This window comes from Xenopus laevis, chromosome 3S (assembly GCF_017654675.1).
Source record: "Xenopus laevis strain J_2021 chromosome 3S, Xenopus_laevis_v10.1, whole genome shotgun sequence".
NCBI lineage: Eukaryota > Metazoa > Chordata > Amphibia > Anura > Pipidae > Xenopus > Xenopus laevis.
Window position 1 is genome coordinate 43,214,890 of NC_054376.1, and position 22,886 is coordinate 43,237,775.

General features: G+C 41.2%; 1 long non-coding RNA gene across 1 annotated transcript; it reads right to left on the minus strand.

The window, feature by feature from the left end:
* Positions 1-3,969: 3,969 nt before the first annotated feature.
* LOC108712839 lies at positions 3,970-22,275 on the minus strand. Its single transcript, XR_001935051.2, has 2 exons — positions 21,808-22,275; positions 3,970-4,083 (listed from the first exon to the last, which is right to left on the minus strand). It is a non-coding gene; the product is annotated as an uncharacterized LOC108712839 (long non-coding RNA).
* Between the last annotated feature and the right edge of the window lie 611 nt (positions 22,276-22,886).

The window sequence follows — 22,886 nt, forward strand, 5'->3', positions numbered from 1 at the left end:
CAACAAAAACAATATTTTGCTTATTATGGTTAACTTTCTTGGCTCAATATTCTTATGAGCAATTGTTTAGAATACTTCCCCTTTTTGAATCTGTAAATTGTATTGAGTGCTCTGAGGGTGTGTTTAAGGAGATTTGTATAATTTCCCCTCATCCCCATCCTGGAGTTTGTAAACCTTTAGGAATATTAGCACATTGTCTAATTAACGTATTGGGTACTAGTATTATTTATTCTCACACTATAGCAAGGTGTTATTTACACATTTGTCTATATTACATATTGCTGGATGTGGTTGTTGAGTCTTATGACACACTGGTATAGACACTTATAATATACATTCAGTATCTTCCTCAATATGGAGGAATTTTTGGATTGCACCACGCGGGTGGATAAAGCAAACCGCACATTTTGTACCAGCATAATCACCTCACAGGATGGCTTGAATTTAATCAAAATGTTTAGAGACCTAGAACGTCTCTCCATAAAAGAACTCTATACGTGGTGGGATATAGCTTCCCTGGAAAAATATGTTGATAGCCAAATGATACCACGTGGTTTAAGAATCAAAAAATTCCCTTCTTTTGTGGAGAAAGACGAGGATTTTGTAACTAGCTGGAACAAAATATTGTCGGATTGCTCATTTAAATTAATGGAACTGATGATTGAGTATAAGAGTAAAGCACATGAACAAATCAAGTTAGACTTGAGAAGGATGGAAAAGGACCTAGAGTCATTTAAAGGGCATGCACAATACATTGACACATATGAGAGCACTAAGAAAAAGGTAAATAAAATTGAATTAGATATTATGGAGAATAAGAAAAATAAATTTAATAGAGACACGACAGACTATGGAAGAGACCAGGTTTATACCTGGGCACAAAGGAGGAGGGAGAATAGATTTACACAGGGACACAACTATTCACAAAGATCCATTTTAAAGAATACGAGTACCCCAAAAAAGGTTAGCTTTTCTAGTATGGAGGGTGAGGATCTTTCAGAAGGCTCTTTTGCTGGCTCTTGCCCTGTCTCTTCACAGGTCAACAGGACTGAAAAAGCCCAAAAAGTTTTTTTAGGGACAGAAGAAACATCAAACACAGAAAACAGACAGTGGACACAGAACAAGACGAACAGATCCCTATGGAAAAACAAGAACCCTACGGAAGAACAAGAGACACCAAGGGACAAGGACAGAGAAAGCTATGCACTAAGGAAGAAGACACCGAGAAAGTAATGAACTTGTCATCTAAATGTCTTTCCCCTGTTCATTTACAGGTTTTGGCGAAGGGACTTTCCTTTTCTCCTACTAGGAATTTTGATATTTTTGAAACAATGTTAGATGTTAACCAATTTGTTAGGAAAATTGTATTGAAGAAGTATTTTGCACAAAGGGAAGAGAATGAGAGAGATTTGGCTATCATAAACCCCCCAGAAACAATAGACACCTCTAGATTCAAAAATCGTAGTGAATTTTATCTCACACAATTTAGGGGACCATTGGTTGACGTATTCCAGACAAGAGTGGAAGAAGCACTTTGGCAGTTACATTTCAAGAATACAGATACTCAATGGTCCTCTAACTTGACAATGAAAGAAAAAGCTGCACTCAAGGAACTACAGGAAGATAACTCCATAGTCATAAAGAACGCAGACAAGGGTGGAATGGTAGTAGTCCTAGATGCTGTAACATAAAGATGAGGCCTTGAGGCAACTTGAAGATAGAGGAGCTTATTTGTTATTGGAAAGGGACCCTACGGAAAAATTTTTACATAAACTAGTGACATTGGTGGAGCTGGCTTATTCAAAAGAGCTGATCACTGATATAATCAAGGAATATCTTATACCGAGTTCTCCTGCCATACCCACATTTTATCATTTACCTAAAGTACATAAAAATCAAAGGCCACCAATTGGTAGGCCAATTGTATCTGGAATAGGCTCATTGAATGAACACCTGTCTGAATGGATAGATGCTCACTTGCAGCCATTGGTGTTACGACTGACAAGTGCAGCTATGGGAGCTAAATTTGCGCCCTCCTTCGCCAACCTCTATATGGGGTGGTGGGAAGAAACCCATCTGTCAATAATCAGTAACCAACATCTAAAATTCTATATTCGTTATATTGACGATTTGCTGTGTATTTGGACAGGAGAACAGAAGTTCAGAGAATTTGTGGTGGACATCAACACCAATGATTTGAATCTAAGCTTTACAGATATATTCTCTAAGGAAGAAATAGAATTTTTGGATGTCAAATTGATGGCCAAAACCAATACTATACATACTACTATTTATCGGAAACCTTGTAGTGGTAATACTCTGCTTCATGCACAGTCTTGCCATCCAAGGAGCCAAATAACTGGAATTCCAATAGGACAGTTCCTGCGATTGCGCAGAAACTGTTCCACTTTGGATGAATTTAAAACCAAGGCAGACGAAATGAGGGACAGATTTAAAGAAAGGGGATACAACAGTAAGTCCATTCAGAGGGCCTACACTAGAGCTGAAACCACTGACAGGGATACACTCTTGACCCCACAGAATAAAACACACAAGAAAGAATTTGGTCAAAGAATTTCTTTTATTACACGATATAGTAGACAATACAAAAAAATTGTCAAAACAGTAAAAAAGTTTTTGCCTATATTATATGCCGACAGGGATTTCTGTAAGGCATTAGATCCGGGAATAGGATGTGTAGCAAGACGTGCCTATACTCTGGGTGACTCATTGTCTCCGAGTCTATTCAAAGAGAAAAACAGCAGTAAACAAGATTTTCTGAGACACAGTGGTTGCTTCAAGTGTGGGCACAACCGTTGTGTCACATGTAAATATTTAAAAGTCTCTGGAGAGTTTAATTCAACTGTAACTACAACTACATACAAAATTAAACATTATATCAATTGTTGCAGTAGGGGGATAGTTTACCTCATCACCTGCACTAAATGTGGTAAGCAATATGTAGGTTGTACTATTAGATCATTGAAAGAACGTATCAGGGAACATATCAATCAAGTGAGCAATATTAAACTAAGCAGCAAAACCAATGTCACTAGGCATTTCCAAGAATGCAATAACAGTAATTTAAAGTATTTCTCTATACAAGGGATAGAACAAATTAAGACAGGCATTAGAGGGGGTGACCTTCTGATGAAATTAAAGAAAAGAGAGGTATATTGGATCTTTCACCTACAAACCAGGTTGCCACTAGGCCTCAATTATACATTTGATGTGACTTGCTATATTTAATTATATTTTCTTACGATTATTTGTGAATTATATTTCTGTATATGCCCTGTAACATGTATTATCTAACATATAGATCATTGTATTTGAACAAAGCCTGTAGTCCATTGGATGATATATGGCACTTGTAACATATGTATGTGATTGGTTTTATTAAGGGGATGGACTATATGTGCTAGTACTTAAGGAACTGAGCAAGAGAGACTAGTTGGATTCTGCCTATGACTAAGTGCTGGGTAAGCATGAAACGCGTTAGGCGTTAGAGGGAATACTATACATGTTTTTTAACTACTGATGTGAATAAAATATATATTTTTTATTGAATAGCATGTCTTGGAGAAATTATTGCAACTTGGTCTGAATCCCTCATTGGAGGGAGACCCCAATAAAGTCGTAAAATGTTGTAACTATGACGAAATGTTTGTTGCACGCTATTGTTTTTAAACTCTGTTTTATCTAGACATGTAACATGTGATACAATGTTTTCCCTTATTTTGACTTTACATTGTAAACTGCTTATTTTATTCATTCAATAAACTGACCCGAATTAAAAAAAAAAGAAAAAAAAGATTACTTTTTGTCTTGTTACCAAATTCAGTGGTGTTATATTTTTAACTGGATAGGGAAGTAATCCTTCTAATAGGGAATATCCATCATAGCAGTTCACAAAAGAAAGCATGCAACCACCTTATTTTCAAAATCACAAAGGACACATGACATTTGTCAAAATAAACATAATATTAAAGGACGTAAATTGTTGTTGTAGGTGTTGTTGTTACACAGTAGTGGTTATGTCTTCACAATTCCCAAGAAGCATGATAATTGAAAACGCAGCACCTAAGAAGAAAACATATAGAATAATTACAACATATAATAAGTTACTACAAATTGCAAAGATGTCTCTTCTACAAAAAGTTGACATCCTCCAATATTGATGTTATTTATCCAGGTGGTGGTGGTAGTAGAAGTAGTAGTAGTAGTAGCTGAGGTCTGGGTCAGACTTTGATTGAAAGGTATGTTTAATATGTCTTTTGGGGGGCTCTTTTCTTAGCAGAATAACTCAAGTAACCGACTCCAGCACAAACTAAAGCCATCCTTTACATAAGCTTTGCTAACTGCTTTACTAGTCAGGAAGTAACCATGCTCTAGGTGTCTCTGATCTGGAAGTGTAGCATCTATGCTTCACGGCTCTCTAAAAGGGATATGGTGATGATTGACTCGCTACATGATAGTGAAGCATAATTTATTCCAAATAACATTATTTAGCAGCCACATTTCTTTAATGGCACAGGATTTGAACCCAAGATTCCCAGACTATAAACCAGTCATGTAATGTGCTGTGCCACAGGGTTTTATCTTAGTAGAGATTACCACAGATAACCATTACAACCGAGTGTCTCTTTAAAACCTTAAATACAAAGGGAACCAATGGCTTAGCAAAAAAGGATATAAAGCAAGCAGCTGTGAGAACGCGACACACCCAGGATTTGAACCTGGGACAACCAGTCCATAAACTGGTCACCTGACTAGCTGCACCACAGTGTCTACCCTATTTGAATCTGCCTTCTAATGACCCATCCATCCAATGAGTCCCATCAATTCTAATCCAATCGTACCCCCATCCCATCCGTCGTCAGTGCCCCATGCGATGGATGGGTACCCCCATCCGTCGTCAGTGCCCCATGCGATGGATGGGTACCCCCATCCGTCGTCAGTGCCCCATGCGATGGATGGGTACCCCCATCCGTCGTCAGTGCCCCATGCGATGGATGGGTACCCCCATCCGTCGTCAGTGCCCCATGCGATGGATGGGTACCCCCATCCGTCGTCAGTGCCCCATGCGATGGATGGGTACCCCCATCCGTCGTCAGTGCCCCATGCGATGGATGGGTACCCCCATCCGTCGTCAGTGCCCCATGCATCGTCAGATGCGACATACCCGTGCCCCAATGACATTAATGGGTGGACCTGTGACATCAATGGGCGGGGATATGAAGTCAGTGGACGGGGCTATGACGTCAGTGTCTACCCTATTTGAATCTGCCTTCTAATGACCCATCCATCCAATGAGTCCCATCAATTCTAATCCAATCGTACCCCCATCCCATCCGTCGTCAGTGCCCCATGCGATGGATGGGTACCCCCATCCGTCGTCAGTGCCCCATGCGATGGATGGGTACCCCCATCCGTCGTCAGTGCCCCATGCGATGGATGGGTACCCCCATCCGTCTGCAGTGCCCCATGCGGTGGATGGGTACCCCCATCCGTCGTCAGTGCCCCATGCGATGGATGGGTACCCCCATCCGTCGTCAGTGCCCCATGCATCGTCAGATGCGACATACCCGTGCCCCAATGACATTAATGGGTGGACCTGTGACATCAATGGGCGGGGATATGAAGTCAATGGGCAGGGCTATGACGTCAGTGGGCGGGGCTATGACATCAGTGGGCGGGGCTATGACGCAGCGTTCACCGATTGGCCGATCGTCATGTCAATCAAGGGAAGTATAGACCGGGGCAGCCCCTCAAAATACCGGGCTGTCCGGGTCAAAACCGGACAGGTGGCAACCCTAGTTAACAGTAAGTCTGCAGCATCTTTAGAAATTGTTATACTCCTCTAACCTACAAGGCCCCCTCCCTCAGGAATTTGCTTTGACTTTTGCTATATGAGCATGCTCAATTTAGTTTAGATAACTAAACACACCCTCCAGTCTAACAGCCAATGCAGTTCTGGTTCCCATAGAAACTCTGCTCTAGCTGTCTAATCCTACATTTTTATATATATTACATATATGAGTGGGATTATGCATATGAGTAATAAATGGGATCATACATGTGAATGGGAATACATGTGTGAGTGGGATTATGCATATGAGTGAGTGGGTATATGAGAATAAATGGGATTATGAGTGAGTGGGATTATGCATAGGAGGGAGTGGGATAATGAGTATGAGCGGGATTATGCATACGAGGTAGTGAGATTATGAGTGATTTAGTGGGTTCCTTGAGGGCTGCCCTACAGAGCATTGATTGGAGCAATAAGTTTTCAGCTAAAAACACAGAACAGAAATGGTTGTCCTTTAAAATGATATTAAACCATTACTGTTCTCAATTTATTCCCTTAAGGATTAAATGTAGAAGCTCTAAAATTCATCCTGTGTGGCTTAATACAGAAGTAAAGAAGTTAATGGGAAAGAAGAGAAAGCCATTTAAAAACTACAAATCTGTAGGGACAGAAGCTGCATTTAATGAATATAAACACCGGAATCCGGAAGGCTAAGAAAAGAAATGAAGAGTTAATTGCGGTGGAGGTGAAAACTAACCCTAAAAAGTTTTTTAAATATATTAATAGTAGAAAGATGCAAGTTGAGATTGTTGCTCCATTAAATAATGGTACCAGTATGGTTGTAACAGATACAGAAAAGGCAAATGTGTTAAATCAGTTTTTTTCTTCAGTGTATACAATAGAGGAGTCTGGGTTCACAGGCTCACGAATGGTTCAGCTCAATCTAGTCAGTGGCTGACTCAGGATATGATTCAAAAAGCTTTAACACAAATTAATGTAAACAAGGCTCCAGGGGCTGATGGCATACACCCCCGGGTTTTAAGAGAGCTTAGTTTTAGACCAGCCCTTATTTCTGATTTTCTCAGATTCACGGTCATCTGGTATGGTGCCTATGGATTGGAGAAAAGCTGATGTTATTCCAATATTTAAAAAGGGATTACGATCTCAGACTGGGAATTAGAGGCCAGTAAACTTGACATTTGTGGTGGGCAAATTATTTGAAGGCTTGTTAAGGGATCACATTCAAAATGTTGTCCTAGTGAATGACATTATGAGCAACAATCAGCATGGCTTTATGAAGGATAGGTCATGTCAGACGAATTTGATTGCATTTTATGATGTGGTAAGTAAGATTCTGGACAGTGGGGGAGGGGCAGTAGATGTGATCTATTTGGATTTTGCCAAAGCGTTTGATACTGTGCCCCACAAATGACTGCTTTCTAAACTAAGGTCTGTTGGGCTTAATGAAGTTGTTTGCATGTGGATAGGAAACTGGCTACAGGATCGGGTACAGAGGGTGGTTGTTAATGGGACATTCTCTACTTGGAGTAAGGTTCTTAGTGGGGTCCCCCAGGGCTCAGTATTGGGTCCACTTTTATTTATCTTGTTCATTAATGACTTAGGGGAGGGTATTGTAAGTAATGTATCAGTGTTTGCAGATGACACAAAACTATCCAGCCCAATTAATTCCATCCAGGATGTGGCATCCTTGCAACATGATCTTGACAAACTGGCAATCTGGGCAGCAAAGTGGCAAATGAGATTCAATGTTGATAAATGTAAGGTCATGCACCTGGGATGTAAAAATATCCAAGCCACTTATACCCTTGATGGGACTGCACTAGGCAAATCCATTATGGAAAAGGACCTTGGAGTCCTTGTAGATGATAAACTTGGCTGTAGCAAGCAATGCCAGTCAGCAGCATCACGGGCAAATAAAGTCTTGAGCTGTATTAAAGGGGCATAGAATCAAGGGAGGAGGGGTCATTCTTCCACTGTATAGAGCACTTGTAAGGCCCTATCTAGAATATGCCGTAGAGTTTTGGTCTCCATCACTCAAACAGGACATTATTGTATTAGAGAGGGTACAGAGAAGGGCAACTAAGCTGGTAAAAGGTATTGAAAATCTTAGCTATGAGGAAAGACTGGCCAAATTGGGGATGTTCACGTTGGAGAAGAGGCGCTTAAGGGGTGATATGATAACTATGTATAAATATATAAGGGGATCATATAATAATCTCTCTAATGCTTTATTTACCAGTAGGTCTTTCCAGCTGACACAAGGTCACCCATTCCGATTAGAAGAAAAGAGGTTCCGCCTAAATATTCGGAAGGGGTTTTTTTACAGTGAGAGCTGTGAAGATGTGGAATTCTCTCCCTGAATTAGTTGTACAGGCTGATACATTAGATAGCTTTAAGAAGGGGTTGGATAGCTTTTTAGCAAGTGAGGGAATACAGGGTTATGGGAAATAGCTCATAGTACAAGTTGATCCAGGGACTAGTCCGATTGCCATTTTGGAGTCAGGAAGGAATTTTTCCCCCTCTGAGGCAAATTGGAGAGGCTTCAGATGGGTTTTTTTGCCTTCCTGTGGATCAACTGGCAGATAGGTGGTTAATAATAAAAAAAAAAAAAGTTGAACTCGATGGACATGTGTCTTTTTTCAACCTTTCTTACTATGTTACTTACTATGTTATTATGTTACATGTCAATTAATGTATATGATTATTTGCATAGTAAAAATGTGTTGGATTTGGTATATGCTGGGTCTTTTTACCTATGTGAGACTCTCAAGTAATGTGCACAAGATAGCAGCCAATGCAAAGGAGAAATTAACCAACTGGGTAGTTTGTTTAGGAAAAATTAACCAATGGCCTTTGAATTTATGTGACTGCTTACAAGTGCACAAGCAACCAATGAATTACAAGGGGAGGGCTGTATCAATGGCCAATAGGAAACAAGTAAGGGCAAAGCCTGAGAGTGATGATGTAATCATATAGGAAGGGCAGGTTTAAAACAGGCCACTCCCATCCTTCAGAAAACTGGTCAGAGAGACAGGAGGACAGATTTAAATGGTATATAAAGTAGCTTTTACAATGACCTTTTTACTTTTTTTGATGGAAAATGGGGGTTCTAACACAAAGAGAGCATTTTTAGTGGTTTCATAAGATTTGGACATTGAAGACGAACAACACCTTTATGAGACTGAGCTTTATTTGAAAACAATAAAATTTTTATGTAACATTCCCTTTCTGGTCACTTATGCAGCTTATGAGAATGCTTTCCTATAATAGGGATGGGCAAATCTGACCCGTTTCGCTTCACCAAAAATTAATCGCCAGCGAAAATTCACTGAAATGCATTAAAGTCTATGGTCAACAAAACTTTTTGGATGCGCAACATTTTTTCTCCCATTGGAGTCTATAGGCATCATTTCCGCAGTGAAGCTCTGCAGAAAAAATTGCTCATCCCTAATAATTACCACTGTACTGTAAGGATCCTCATTATCATCAGCCATGTAATGTAACATAAATAAATCAGATCCCAACTCTAAATTTTGTAAAACAGTCTGAAAGATAATACTATACTTAAGCAGTCAATTAAACTGTCTGGTTTTTTTTTTCTGTGTCGGTATATCTTTTTTCTCAAGATCATAATTTAAGATTGGTTTGTTCCCTGCTGTGTGCTAAATTGTTCCAAAGTCAAGTGTAAATAATAGGCTATTATTTTTTATACAAGATGTAAATAAAGCTTTTTATACTACTTTATTGATATTTTGAGACTCCTGGAATTTACTTAATTTAGTCATTTTTTTGGGGTGTCGGTATGGTGCCAGCTCTATTTTTCAGGTTTTTGTATGAATTTCTCCCCCTGCTTGGAGCTAGAGAACCCGGACCCCATATGGAAAGCCGTAAGCTTATCCTTATATTCTTAAATGTCCATGCTTTTTATAATTTCCCATTGTACACACTGCAGGGCCGGAACTAGGGGTCGGCAGAGTAGGCACCCGCCTAGGGTGCAGTCATAGGGGAGCGCAATTTTGAAAAGGAAAATTTTTTTTTTTATTTTTCTTTAAATTTTAAACTTCTTGCGGCTGCTCCAGGCCCCCAGCAGAGTTCCGCTCTGCTTTCGAGACCCAGCCAGTCTCTACTTGTCCTGCTAGCTGGATCCGTCTTTTAGAGGCAGCAGGCCAGCAGCGAGCCAGCGACACACGTAATGCACAATTGCGCATCCATCCAATGATGCGCCTGCATAAAGAGAGCCGCGCCTGCGTGCGCGGTGACGTCAGGAGGGACCGAGGGAGCTGTGCGCCTGTGTAGTGTGGCCTGGCTCGGCATATGGGTGCGGCCGGCATTCTTGCTTGCATAGTCTCCTTCCTTCTGACTGAAACTGGGTGGCTGCCTGTGCCTGGCGAGTGGCGACTCATCTGCTGCTACTAGTATTGGAATTTGGAGCTGGCACACAACAACAGGTACAGACTTGGGGGGGCTGGGGGGGAATGCATTTTTTTTGGCACAACAGGTACAAATTTGGGGGGGCAATGAATTATTTTGGCACAACAGGTACAGATTTGGGGGGGCAATGAATTTTTTTGGCACAACAGGTACAGATTTGGGGGGGGCTGGGGGGCAATGAATTTTTTGGCACAACAGGTACAGATTTGGGGGGGCAATGATTTTTTTGGCACAACAGGTACAGATTTGAGGGGGGGCAATGAATTTTTTGGCACAACAGGTACAGATTTGGGGGGGCTGGGGGGCAATGAATTTTTTGGCACAACAGGTACAGATTTAGGGGGCTGGGGGGCAATGAATTTTTTTGGCACAACACGTACAGATTGGGGGGGCTGGGGGCAATGAATTTTTTTGGCACAACAGGTACAGACTGGGGGCAATATTTTGGGTGCTGCTGGCTGGCACATGTACATATTGGGGGCAATATTTTGGGTGCTGCTGGCTGGCACAGGTACATATTGGGGGCAATATTTTGGGTGCTGCTGGCTGGCACAGGTACATATTGGGGCAATATTTTGGGTGCTGCTGGCTGGCACAGGTACATATTGGGGGCAATATTTTGGGTGCTGCTGGCTGGCACAGGTACATATTGGGGGCAATATTTTGGGTGCTGCAGGCTGGCACAGGTACATATTGGGGGCAATATTTTGGGTGCTGCTGGCTGGCACAGGTACATATTGGGGGCAATATTTTGGGTGCTGCTGGCTGGCACAGGTACATATTGGGGGCAATATTTTGGGTGCTGCTGGCTGGCACAGGTACATATTGGGGGCAATATTTTGGGTGCTGCTGGCTGGCACAGGTACATATTGGGGGCAATATTTTGGGTGCTGCTGGCTGGCACATGTACAGATTGGGGGCAATATTTTGGGTGCTGCTGGCTGGCACAGTTACATATTGGGGGCAATATTTTGGGTGCTGCTGGCTGATTAGGTGGTAAATGGTCCTACAGACCGGGGGGGGGGGGTGCTGATTGAAGTCCTTGCCTAGGGTGCCAAACTACCTTGGCCCAGTTCTGACACACTGCAATTAGTCTGAAATGACTTCAGTACTCTGTATAAAATATGTTTGGATTAATCTCTGCATTCTTGTTCATGTCTTAGAAGGAGTAACTTGGTAAATTACTTTCCTTGCGTCAGGGGGCCTATCGGCTACCAGCGGGAGTAGTCAGGACCAAGGAGGAAGCTTTAGGGGTTAAAGTCAATCGCAGTACAAAGGGTTCCGGAAAAATCGTGATCAAAGTCAAGGCAAGAGTTCAAAGGCACGCAGAATAATATCTATGTTAAGGTCCAGGCAGGGTCAGAAGTCCAGGAAACAGTTTAGCAAGAATTATCAATCACCCAGGAATGTTCAAAACAAACTCTATAATTGGGCATTGAACCCATGACCTGGAAGGGTTTTTATTTTGAATTTCTCGCCAAGCGGAGTTCTGAAGGATGCCGGTGCCACTGCTACCCACATGGTAGCACTGGGCACCGCCATTTTGGCTTTGGTGCCGCAGGGAATGTACGCGCCTGCCGGCGCTCTGCTTCAGGATCATGACACCTTGGTATGGAACTTATTCACCAAAGAATTATAACCAATATACTGTATATTTGTGGTTTTTAGGGTCTTTATAATTACATAACACTGTGCTTATTATTTATAAATTATTACTATTTTTAATAATGGTTCTTATGATTACCATTGAAAAGCTCAAAATAAAATTTAAACGGGACCCGTCACCCAAAAATATAAATACAAATCCTATTTTATCATATTAGTCAAGCAAAATGAACTTTAATTACACTGTTAAAAAATTATGACTTGTTTCCTAATTATTTTTCATAATTATAGCAATCAGGCAGGAGCAATTTTGTGGACACTGTTATTAAGACAAGCCTTGTATCATCTTAAAATCTTGTTTGTGCACCAGAACAGGGGACCCGATGTTCATCCCCATGCACTGGCTACACAATGAAATGGTTAAAAGAACTGGGGAAGAATGTGGGGAGAGCAGTGACATCTAGGAATTGCTGAATGGAAAGTGAAAGTAATTGCCTGCCCCGCCTCTATGCCTAAGACATAGAGGAGAGGTAGGCAACATATGATTAACAGCTGAGATTTTTATATGAGTTTACAACAGCTATGAACACTTAAATAAAAAAAAAATTATTTGGGTTTCATGTTTAGTTTCAAAAGGACATTTATTATACAGCTTTTTATGTCTGGGTGACCGTCCACTTTAAAATACTTTAATTTGATCTGTAATGCCAGATAATAATTAATTGTTCCTCAATTATCAGTCTGTATGTAGGTGGTGATCTACTTGGATCACAGCAGTTCTGCTTAGAGAATAGCTTCTAAATAAGTCCATGCTATAAGCAAAAGTGTTGGTCGTGTCGCTACTGTATATTCAGAAATGATCAGCAATAATAATAAGGGTTTTTAAGATCGTACTTTGAATCGAACGATTTAATTGTACGATTTTACAAAAAAATCCTTTGACGTCTCAAAACTTAGCCAAATACTAGCTTATAGGTTCTAGGAGGTCCCCATAGGCTAACATAGCAATTCAGCAGGTTTAAGGTGGCGAAGTGTTGACTTTTTTTTAAAGAGACAGTACTTCGATTATCAAATGGTCGAACAGTCGAAGCATTTTCACTTTGAATCAAAGTCGAATTTGGCCTATTCGATGGTCGAAGTCCCAAAAATTACTTCTAATAATTCAAAGTTTTTGAATTCAATATTCACTTTGAATTCACTGCGACCCTTAGTAAATGTGCTCCCTAATGTCACATATCAAAATACTAGTGCTAGAACGGAACCTATCTATCCTGGATTTGTTGCATTTGTAAAATACAACTTATATGAACACAAAGAGTGGCTCCCCTCCCTGTGTGCAATGCTGTCTGCCCTCAACAGAGCTCAATAGTGAAGGGATATATGGACGTTACTGATGTTCAAATTGATATCCAGTTGGGCAAGTTCGGGTTAAAATTTGGCCAACCACTGTGGGTTAGGGTTGGGTGCTTGTAAGACTGGGGAAGTACACTCTTCCTCTGCTCCCAAAGATTCCCTGTCTTGGAAGCAGTGGCGTGCACAGAAGTAGCACAAAGAGTGAGATGACACGGGTGTGGTTTTTACAATGGCAATATTTTGCAGTTTAAGGTTTTATGGGTTATGGATTGGTGTGGGTTGAGTTTCTCCTTTACGACACATCACTAATGGGCATCCCCGGGGTCCTAGCTTGCTGGGGGAAGCAAGACACAGTGCACAAAATATCAATCACAGTAGAGTAAGGGATAGTAAGAGTGAAGTGCTTTAAGGACAGAAGTTTTTTTAGCCTAGCTCTTAATAAAGGACATGTAAACCCTATATTTTCCTATCATGTATATAAGTTGGGCAATCTCCCCTATCCAAAAAGCATCATTTGTACTGCATACTGTATATCCCCTCCTTTTGCCAGCCAGTCACATTTTCCTAAAACAAATAGCTGCTTTCAACTGTCAGCCATTTTCCCTCTGATACTTCATCAGTGATGTTTGCTTAGGAGAAAAAATAGGAGCAGACAGCTAGAGCAGAGTTTCTATGGGAACCATAAATGCCATCTCTTCATTGGCTAGACTGGAGTGGGCGTGTTTTTTAATCCAAACTGAGAAGGTTCACTGCATTATCTTGAAATGGAGCATGCTCAGTAGCCAACAGTGAAAGGATATTGCCTATCAAAGGGGACAAGTTGGTTAAAGGGGAAGAAAGAATCCTAAGGGGCAGATTTATCAAAGGATGAGGTGAATTTTCGAATGAAAAAAAATTTCAAGCTATTTTTTGTGTACTTCGACTAGGGAATAGTCCAAATTCGATTAGAATTTGAAAAAAATTCAACAATTACAATATCGAAATTTATCATGTACTGTCTCTTTAAAAATTCAACTTTGACAATTCGCCATCTAAAACCTGCTGAATTGCTGTTTTAGCCTATGGGATACCTCCTAGAACCTACTTGGAGTCAATTGGTGGACTTTGAAAAATTTAAGTTTTTTTTGGGGGAAAAATTTGTTTTTTTTGGGGAAAAACTTTGAATCGAATTTGATCGAATTTCCTATTACTTCGATTCGTACGATATGAATTTGGCTGAATATGCACCAATTCAATTGAAAACCGACCTATTCAACCAAAAAAAACCTAACTTTATTTCAGTTGGTCTTTTTGAATTCGAATTTCGACGTTTTTTCAATTCGACCCTTGATAAATATGCCCCCAAAAGTGATTAAGTAGATGCTGCAGCCTTAGTACTAACAACTGGAGTGGCAGGCGTTTAAATATTTTACTTTCAATCGTTTTTATTGGAATTTCAACATATCAAAAGAGATAAGTAGTTATAACATTTATCTAATAGCATGAAATATTTGCATAGAGGAAAGAAATGGGCAGAGAGAGAGGACAGAAATAAAATCGGTCCCGTCTCGATCTGACAGTTTAAAGAAACAGTTTAAATCAACAGTACTTATTGACGGCATATTATGTTTCATAAACATTGGTGATGAGTATTGCATGCTCTAGGGTGGTTTCTGCGAGGTCCTTTAAATGCCATGCTATAGAGTAATGCAATGGATTTACAGTTGAAGGAATTGTCTGAAATATGATTATTAGTTATTCCAGGTCTGAAAAAATTCAAAGTGTTACAAAACAAACGCTAACATATGATGTTATCATATAGTGCTTACAAAAGGATCTAAGGGGTTTCTGTAGTCGGGAAAGAGTATCTATACAACGTTTCCCATATTTCCTTGAATTTCTCATTTTTATCCATAAGTATACTGGTTGGTCGTTCATTAACCATTATCCAGTGTTAAAAGATTTTATAGAGGCTGTTTACATTTTACATGTCCTTTAAAAAGGATTTCCTTTTTCTCTGTAACAATAAAACAGTAGCTTGTAATTGATCTAAACTAAGATATAATTAATCCTAACTGGAAGCAGAACCCGCCTATTGGGTTTATTTAAAGTTTACATAATTTTCTAGTAGGTATGATATGAAGATCCAAATTACAGAAAGGTCAGTTATCTGGAAAGCCCCAGGTCCCAAGCATTCTGGATAGCAGGTCCCATACCGCTATAATAATGTATATTAAAATCAGCAGCAAGGCAGTCTAACTGTACAAGACCAATCGAGGTTAACTGCCGGCTGATTGCTGTAGGCTACTCTTCAAGCTTCAATTTGCTATGTGTTAAATGTACTATTATATTGAGTTTGTGGGGGTTTATTAAAATCTAGTGGGGGGTTATGCTTACTAATTTCAAATGGCTGAGTGAGATTCAGTCATCCGATTAGTTCCAATGTAATAATTGCCCTTACAAAAAAAAAGAACACAGCAAGAAATAACCTATTTGCAATTCTTTAATTGCATTTTGCACTAGCTACTTTGTAACATCGTAATGATTCCTGATTGCGCCAAGCAAGAAGAGGCCATCTAATAATAACTCAGGAAACACCCCATAGGAAGAGACTCATTATGCAATCTAATTAAAAAAAAACCATGGGAGATTCTATCGAAGAGCTCAGTTTACTAAAATTGATTTTGCACATTGAGTCTGAAAAAAAGGAGATGACTCTGGCTGTTAATTCCCCCCTTTGTAATTATGATCTGTCTAATAAACTAAATTAACAGCCGCGTTCAGAGTGAAATAGGGTATCCCATCTGACTGTCTTGTTGTGTTGGTACTTAATAGAGGGGGATTTAAATAGTGTTCCCTTTGGGATTAACAGTTTTCAGTGCACTTTTGTAACTCATGGTAGCTTTTCTAGGGAGATCTGTCTAGCCCATAACAGAATGTAACCTTAATAGGGCACTGTGCTCTTACAACCTCATTAACACAGTGGAGCATTTTACTCTCAATAAGCCATAGTATTAATTATGCTCTGTCTGCATTTTAGTTCGGGCACCAAATCACTGGCAAGTTAATGCCAGCAAATAGTGACTGTTACCTGGCACACACTCACTTATACACATAAAAGAACAGTGTGTATGATATTTTAAAAAAAATAATTCAGTAAATTTAACCGACATTTTTAATGTTTACTGCATGCCAAATTCCATCTAAAGAACGATTTGTTCCTTTGCATGATAAACTGGCGGCTCTAACAGCACAGGAATCAACAAGCAGAAATGATAGACACATGCATTGTTCAAGTAAATACTGTAGCAATATGTAAGGTGAGCTTCAATCAAAGAGGGTGCCATTGCAACAACTTCAAGATGTTTAATTCTATTAATGTCCAGTTTGGGAAAATGGATGAAAATGCCAGTTCCCTTTAAAATATTGTACAATATGAACATGGCTCATTTATGTGTTATTTGGACACAGCCTTGGCTTAAGTTTGCAAAAGAAAGAAAAAAAGATATTAAAGATCACCAGGGACCCTTAAATCCTCTGATGGGGAATTATGACTATAGTGTACTTTTTAAATCTAACTCACAAATACCTTTATGTCTTTGGTTGGTAATGTTAGCAGCAAACTAGATCTGGTTATGGCACGTTTATGGCAAAATATTTCTATCACCCAATTCTATTCCTATCTCTGGAGTAATGTAAAAGAAAAATGAATTAATGGGGGCAGTCAGCTACTAAAAGTAGTACTTCTGTAATACTAAATAGTGATTTATGGCTTTAGCTTCCATAACGGTTTCAAGGCTACTGATAGCTATAAGCAGTGCTTGAATTGGGTTGCACGGCGCAAAATTTATGAAGCCACGCCCACAATTATTGACCACACCCATTTTGAAATAAGCCTCGCCCACCATCAGAGTATGCCTAACAAAGTAATTGGGGTTAACAGATACAAGTAATATGAGCAGAATTACCAGAATATAAGCAGAATACAGGAGTTGCAATATAGTGGTGTATACAGATGAGCAGAATTACCTGGATTTAAGCAGTATAAAGAAATTGCAATAGATAGGTGTATATATCGCATTATACAGATGAGAAGAATCATCAGGGTTTGTTGATGTGTATGAGGGACAACCCAACCTGCATTCCTTAAACCTTTAGAGGTTATTTCATGGCCAACAGAGCATCCACGTGACATACTTTAATCACATCATACAAATAAGCCTGTGTGACACTTGCAGGCTGCAGCACCACATTCAGGCAAATCCCACAGCTCTAATTTGTAATGCCATCAGAGAGGGGCATAACCAGTTAATAACCCACCAGGAATATATAATATACAGTGAAAGGCAAGAAGGTACACCAAGAACATTATGGCAAGTGATGACTCCTGGCACCCCAAAGTAAATTATATACAGTGAGAATCAGTGGTACTGGCACTACTCCATGAACCTTGTGTACGGTGAGAGGTAGTGGGTTCCTGGCACCACAATATATACAGGGAGCCCTACAGTGCAGACAACACCCACCTAAATAGGTTACCTGGAATGGAGTTGTCTGTAGGATGGAGCACTGTCTAAGAAGCAGGGACACACATATGGGGATGTTTTTGTCTTAGTGCAAGCATGGGTTATCTATAACTATAATCCAAAAAGGCAGAATAAAGTACACTTATTTATTGGTGTTCCAGGCACCAAAGTACATTGTTATATGATGGAAATAAATGGCACATCTGTGTCATTCCCTCACTGTTCTTATGTGCAAGGAGCACCTCAAGTGTTAGCCACACCCCCTTGCAATTGACTGTGAGCAAATGCGAGGAATTTATTGCTGCTGCCTCTCTCAATGCAAAAACTTGTTGCTGCTGCTGTATCAGGCTGGGTGATGGATAAGGTTGCCACCCGGCCTTTATTTTACTGGCCATGCCGGTGAAAATGATGGTTGATCCCAATGTTATTAATAGGAAAAAAAGATAAATATATAGGAAGGCCGGTATTTTTTTCCAGAAAAGGTGGCAACCCTAGTGATGGGCGAGGGAAGAGCTGGAACCGCACACATAAATCCTCCTGCCGCATGGGGTGACATGGGGGGGGGGGCAGATTCTCCTTTCTCTGCTGCTGCTATCAAGCCCCAATTGCCTGATCTCGAAAAAAGGGACAAAGCTGTGGCTTTGCGGGGATTGTGCGTTGGCACCAGAAGTGGCTGGAAATAACAGGAGCAGCAGTCTGAGCCAAGGGGAGAGCAGCATCATCAGCCCCTGCTCGTGGGGACAGCAGCCTGCTCTCCAGGGACAAGAGCAAGCCCGTGTTTGCAGGGACAGAACCCTGCACCCCTGGACAGTGCCCTCAGCTCTAGTGACTACACGAGCCTGCACTTCAGGACAGGGCTGGATTTACATAGTGGCCGCCCCTAGGCCCACTACCGTTCGTCGCCCCTGTTCCCTCCAGGGGGACAGGAGCAATGGTGATTGGCGCACGGAAAATGTAAAAAATTATTGTATCTCCAGCGCATCCCCAGTGTTTTTAAACCAATGTGGGTGTGGTTGGGCAGCATGCAGCCCCCCTAAAATCCTGCCGCCCTAGGCCCGGGCCTAGGCGGCCTTTCCACAAATCCAGGCCTGCTTCAGGAACATCGGTAGTGGTGGCAGGCAGTGAGCACAGGAGCTGGTGGCAAAAGATGACACTCAGTACGGTGACACCATGCCAGAGGTGGGAGAGTTGAAAGTTGCAGGCAGTTAGAGCAGAGCCCACCCAGTAGTGAAAAAGCACTAGGACCAGTTGTTGCACATAATGCTTCCTAAGACGGGACAGTCAGGAATGTGGATGTGTCCCTAGCTAAGGGCATTGCATTGGCACACGCTGCACTATTTGCAGAACTTTTGCTTGGGGCTGCTTTGCTGGATGTGTTTGTGGAGTAGGGAGAGCGGCTGCCCGAGTGGATTCCTGCGATTGCAATAAGAAAGTGTTCATGCCAGGCTCTATCAGATTAGAAAATGTGAGCTTATGTGAGAGTGCTGCGCACACAGCATCATCACAGCTCCACTTTTTCCACTTGTGTTTGTGGCTCCATGGGCACCGTACTGAGCCCTGGTGGTGGTGGTCTGGAACAATGGCACCGCTGGCAATTACCGCTGCCTTTTCCTAAAAATGCGCACACAGTAGACACAAAATTCAGCCACCCTTGACCCAATAACAGGAATTTGCGAACCGGAGGGCAAGTAATATAGTAAACATTTGATTTTTTTTTTACTTACAATTAGCAGCCAAGGGTTTACTGAAGGCCTGGGCCCAACCCTCACAGTCCGGCACCACTCCTCACCTTCCTCAAACTGACTATTTGGCGTGCCTGCAGTGCGCAGCTATTTGTTAGCATACAGGGCCCGTCCAGCCAATAGGGTGTAGTATAATTTGCCGCTCCTTACATAATTGGACAGTTCATCTGTCAATCTTAAAAAACAGCACCAACAAAGGCAGCAGAACAAGGTTTTGGCAGGGGGGGCAGGATAAAAGTATTGGCGGCGCGCATAGCATAGGAAGAGGGTATTAACACCACATGTACAATTTTAACTGAGAGCTGTGAATGCTGGCACTACAAGCAATTGTGGGGGAAAGATTCTGGCACCTAAAGTACATTATATGCAGAGACTGAGGTACTCAAAAGACATACAAAGAAGCAGTAGGTACTTATCTCCCAAGAACATAATATAGAGAAGGCACCACAAGCACTATAAAATACATTATATAGTAAGAAGCAGATGGCACTGGCACACCCAATACATACATAGAGAGCAGTGGACAATGACACCACAGCAGTAAGATATAGAGAATACTGGCAGGCCAAGCACACTATATAATAAAACAAAGTGGGTATAAGTACAAGAATGCATTTTATACTAAGGATCAGTGAGCACAGGCACTCCAAGCCTAGTTTAAGTTCTAGCACCTCTCCATGCACTTTCTCACTCTATTGCTCTGCCAAAATGCAAGGCATGAGGAGCTGTAGGCCTGGAGCATTGTGTAAACTGTATTAGGGAAAGCAATGCAGTGATTGCATTAGTAATGTGAAAAATTTCTCTCACTACATGGATCACTTTTCTGCTAGTTAGACAGCAATGTTATATTATAATAGGGCAGTTGTACACATTCTCAAATTCCACTGTATCAGCATAATAATTATATATAAACATAGTATTTTAGGCTGAAAAAATGACATGTCTAGCCTTTTGGCTTAAGTAAAATCTGTCGAATTTCTAGCTGATACAAAGGAAGGAGAACAACCCCTTCTAAAGCTTCTCCAATTTGCTTCAAAACAATTCTTCCTGATTGCAAGATGCAATTGGACCATTTTCTGGATTAACTTTGTACCGAGATCTTTAACCATTTATTTTCTGTATACCCCTCCCAGAAAGCAGGATGGCACAGTAGGAATTCCATGTAGAAATACCCCTAGAACTCATAGTAGAATGGCAACTTAATTTATAAATCCCCCAGAATTTTAAGCATAATTGCGACTTCATTTATAAATACCCCCAGAAATCATAGCAGAATGGCAATTCCATGTATAAATACCCCCAGAACTCATAGCAAGATGACACAGGGGCAATTCCATTTATAAATACCACAGAATTCATAGTAGGATGGTACAGGGGCAATTCCATGTATAAATACCCCCAGAATTCATAGTAGGATTGTACAGGGGCAATTCCATGTATAAATACCCCCAGAATTCATAGCAAGATGGAACAGGGGCAATTCCATGTATACATACCCCAGAATTCATAGTAGGATGGTACAGCGGAAATTCCATTTATAAATATCCCCAGAATTCATAATAGGATGGTACAGGGGCAATTCCATGTACAAATACCCCCAGAATTCATAGCAAGATGGTACAGGGGCAATTCCATGTATAAATACCCCAGAATTAATAGTAGGATGGTAAGGGGCAATTCCATATATAAATACCCCCAGAATTCATAGCAAGATGGTACAGGGGCAATTCCATGTATAAATACCCCCAGAATTCATAGCAAGATGGTACAGGGGCAATTCCATGTATAAATACCCCAGAATTCATAGTAGGATGCAACCGGGGAAATTCCATTTATAAATATACCCAGAATTCATAGTAGGCTGGTACAGGGGCAATTCCATGTATAAATACCTCCAGAATTCATAGCAAGATGGTACAGGGGCAATTCCATGTATAAATACCCCCAGAATTCATAGCAAGATGGTACAGGGGCAATTCCATGTATAAATACCCCAGAATTCATAGTAGGATGGCAGAGGCAATTCCCCGAAAAATACACTCCAGAATTTATAGTAGGATGGCACAGTGGCAATTATATGTGTAATACCCCTTTCCCCCCAGAATTAATAGTTGCTCTCTCAGGAGTCAGGGAAGTCAATGCATAAGATGCATACGATCCTGCCTATCAAACACCTTTTCCTTTATTTTTAATGACATATGTACTAATTTTATCTTGCACTCGTCTCTCTATCAGTTGGGAACAATTAAATCAGTATGAACTGACTAGGCTTTTATTTACCAGTAACATATATAAAAGAAAGAGAAGATTAAAGTATAGAAAAAGACACATCATGTACCTGTACAACTTTTGCAGATCCCTCCAATTGTTCATACAGTCTACCTCGGCCTTGCCAATGGAGCATTGCAAATGAATTGCTGGCAGGCCCCCAGTCATGCCACAGTGGGGTACGAGAGGGAATCTCCATTAAAGTTATTAGGGAGTGACTTCAGAGCGACTGCGTGCAGTGAGTGCTGTTAGGTTGTGGATGGGCAGGTGAGACCGTGGTAGACCTGGGAACATGGGAAGTGGAGCCGGCCCGCAGAGAGTTCAAAGGTCGTGCCACTCCTCAGGTCAACGCGCCAACGAGATAATTTGCTTCTCTTCCGGGCTCTCTACAGACGCAGATTGCGGAAGGCGGAGCTTATTTTCTTGTGCTGGCCACATCCACTTTACCGGCTGGAGAGTAGGGGGCGGTACTAAATGGAAGTGGATCGCACTGGGGAATGGAAGCGGGGGAGGGAGAGGGGCTTAATTTCCTGCGCTGGCCACATCCACTTTACCGGATGGAAAGTAGGGGGCGGTACTAAACGGAAGTGGATCGCACAGGGGGAGGGAGAGCCTGTGCGAATGGAAGCAGGGGGCGGGGGAGGGAGCAACACAAAAAAGAACGGAAAAAAACCCAGAGAAATTAAAAAATGCAATGTTTCCGCAAAGCTCCAGTATTGACAGTCGTTCCATCCGGCCCGACGGGATGGAGAACAGTCATTTAAAAAAAGTAACGGGATGCCATCCCGCCACATCCCGCCCCAATTCAAGCACTGGCTATAAGTAAATATGGTGTACATAGGGAAAAAAAATCCCTAATCAGTGTGCCATTTTTAAAACATTTAGCATTGGATAAATGTCCATTCACACTCCTAAATCTTTGTTCAGGGTTTGCACGACGCTCTGGGGCTCTCTGCAAAAATTCTAATATTTAAGGGTGCATTGTCCTTTTCTTTGTTACCCAACGTAAAGTTTCCTTTCAAGTTTCAAGACTTTCAAGACTTTGCCAATCTGCTGCCTGAACTGACCCTGCCTGTGTTTCTTCTAATTCTGATTCGGTTCTGCGCTTCTGACCTTGGCCTGTGACCTCAATCTCGTTCCTGCTCTCTG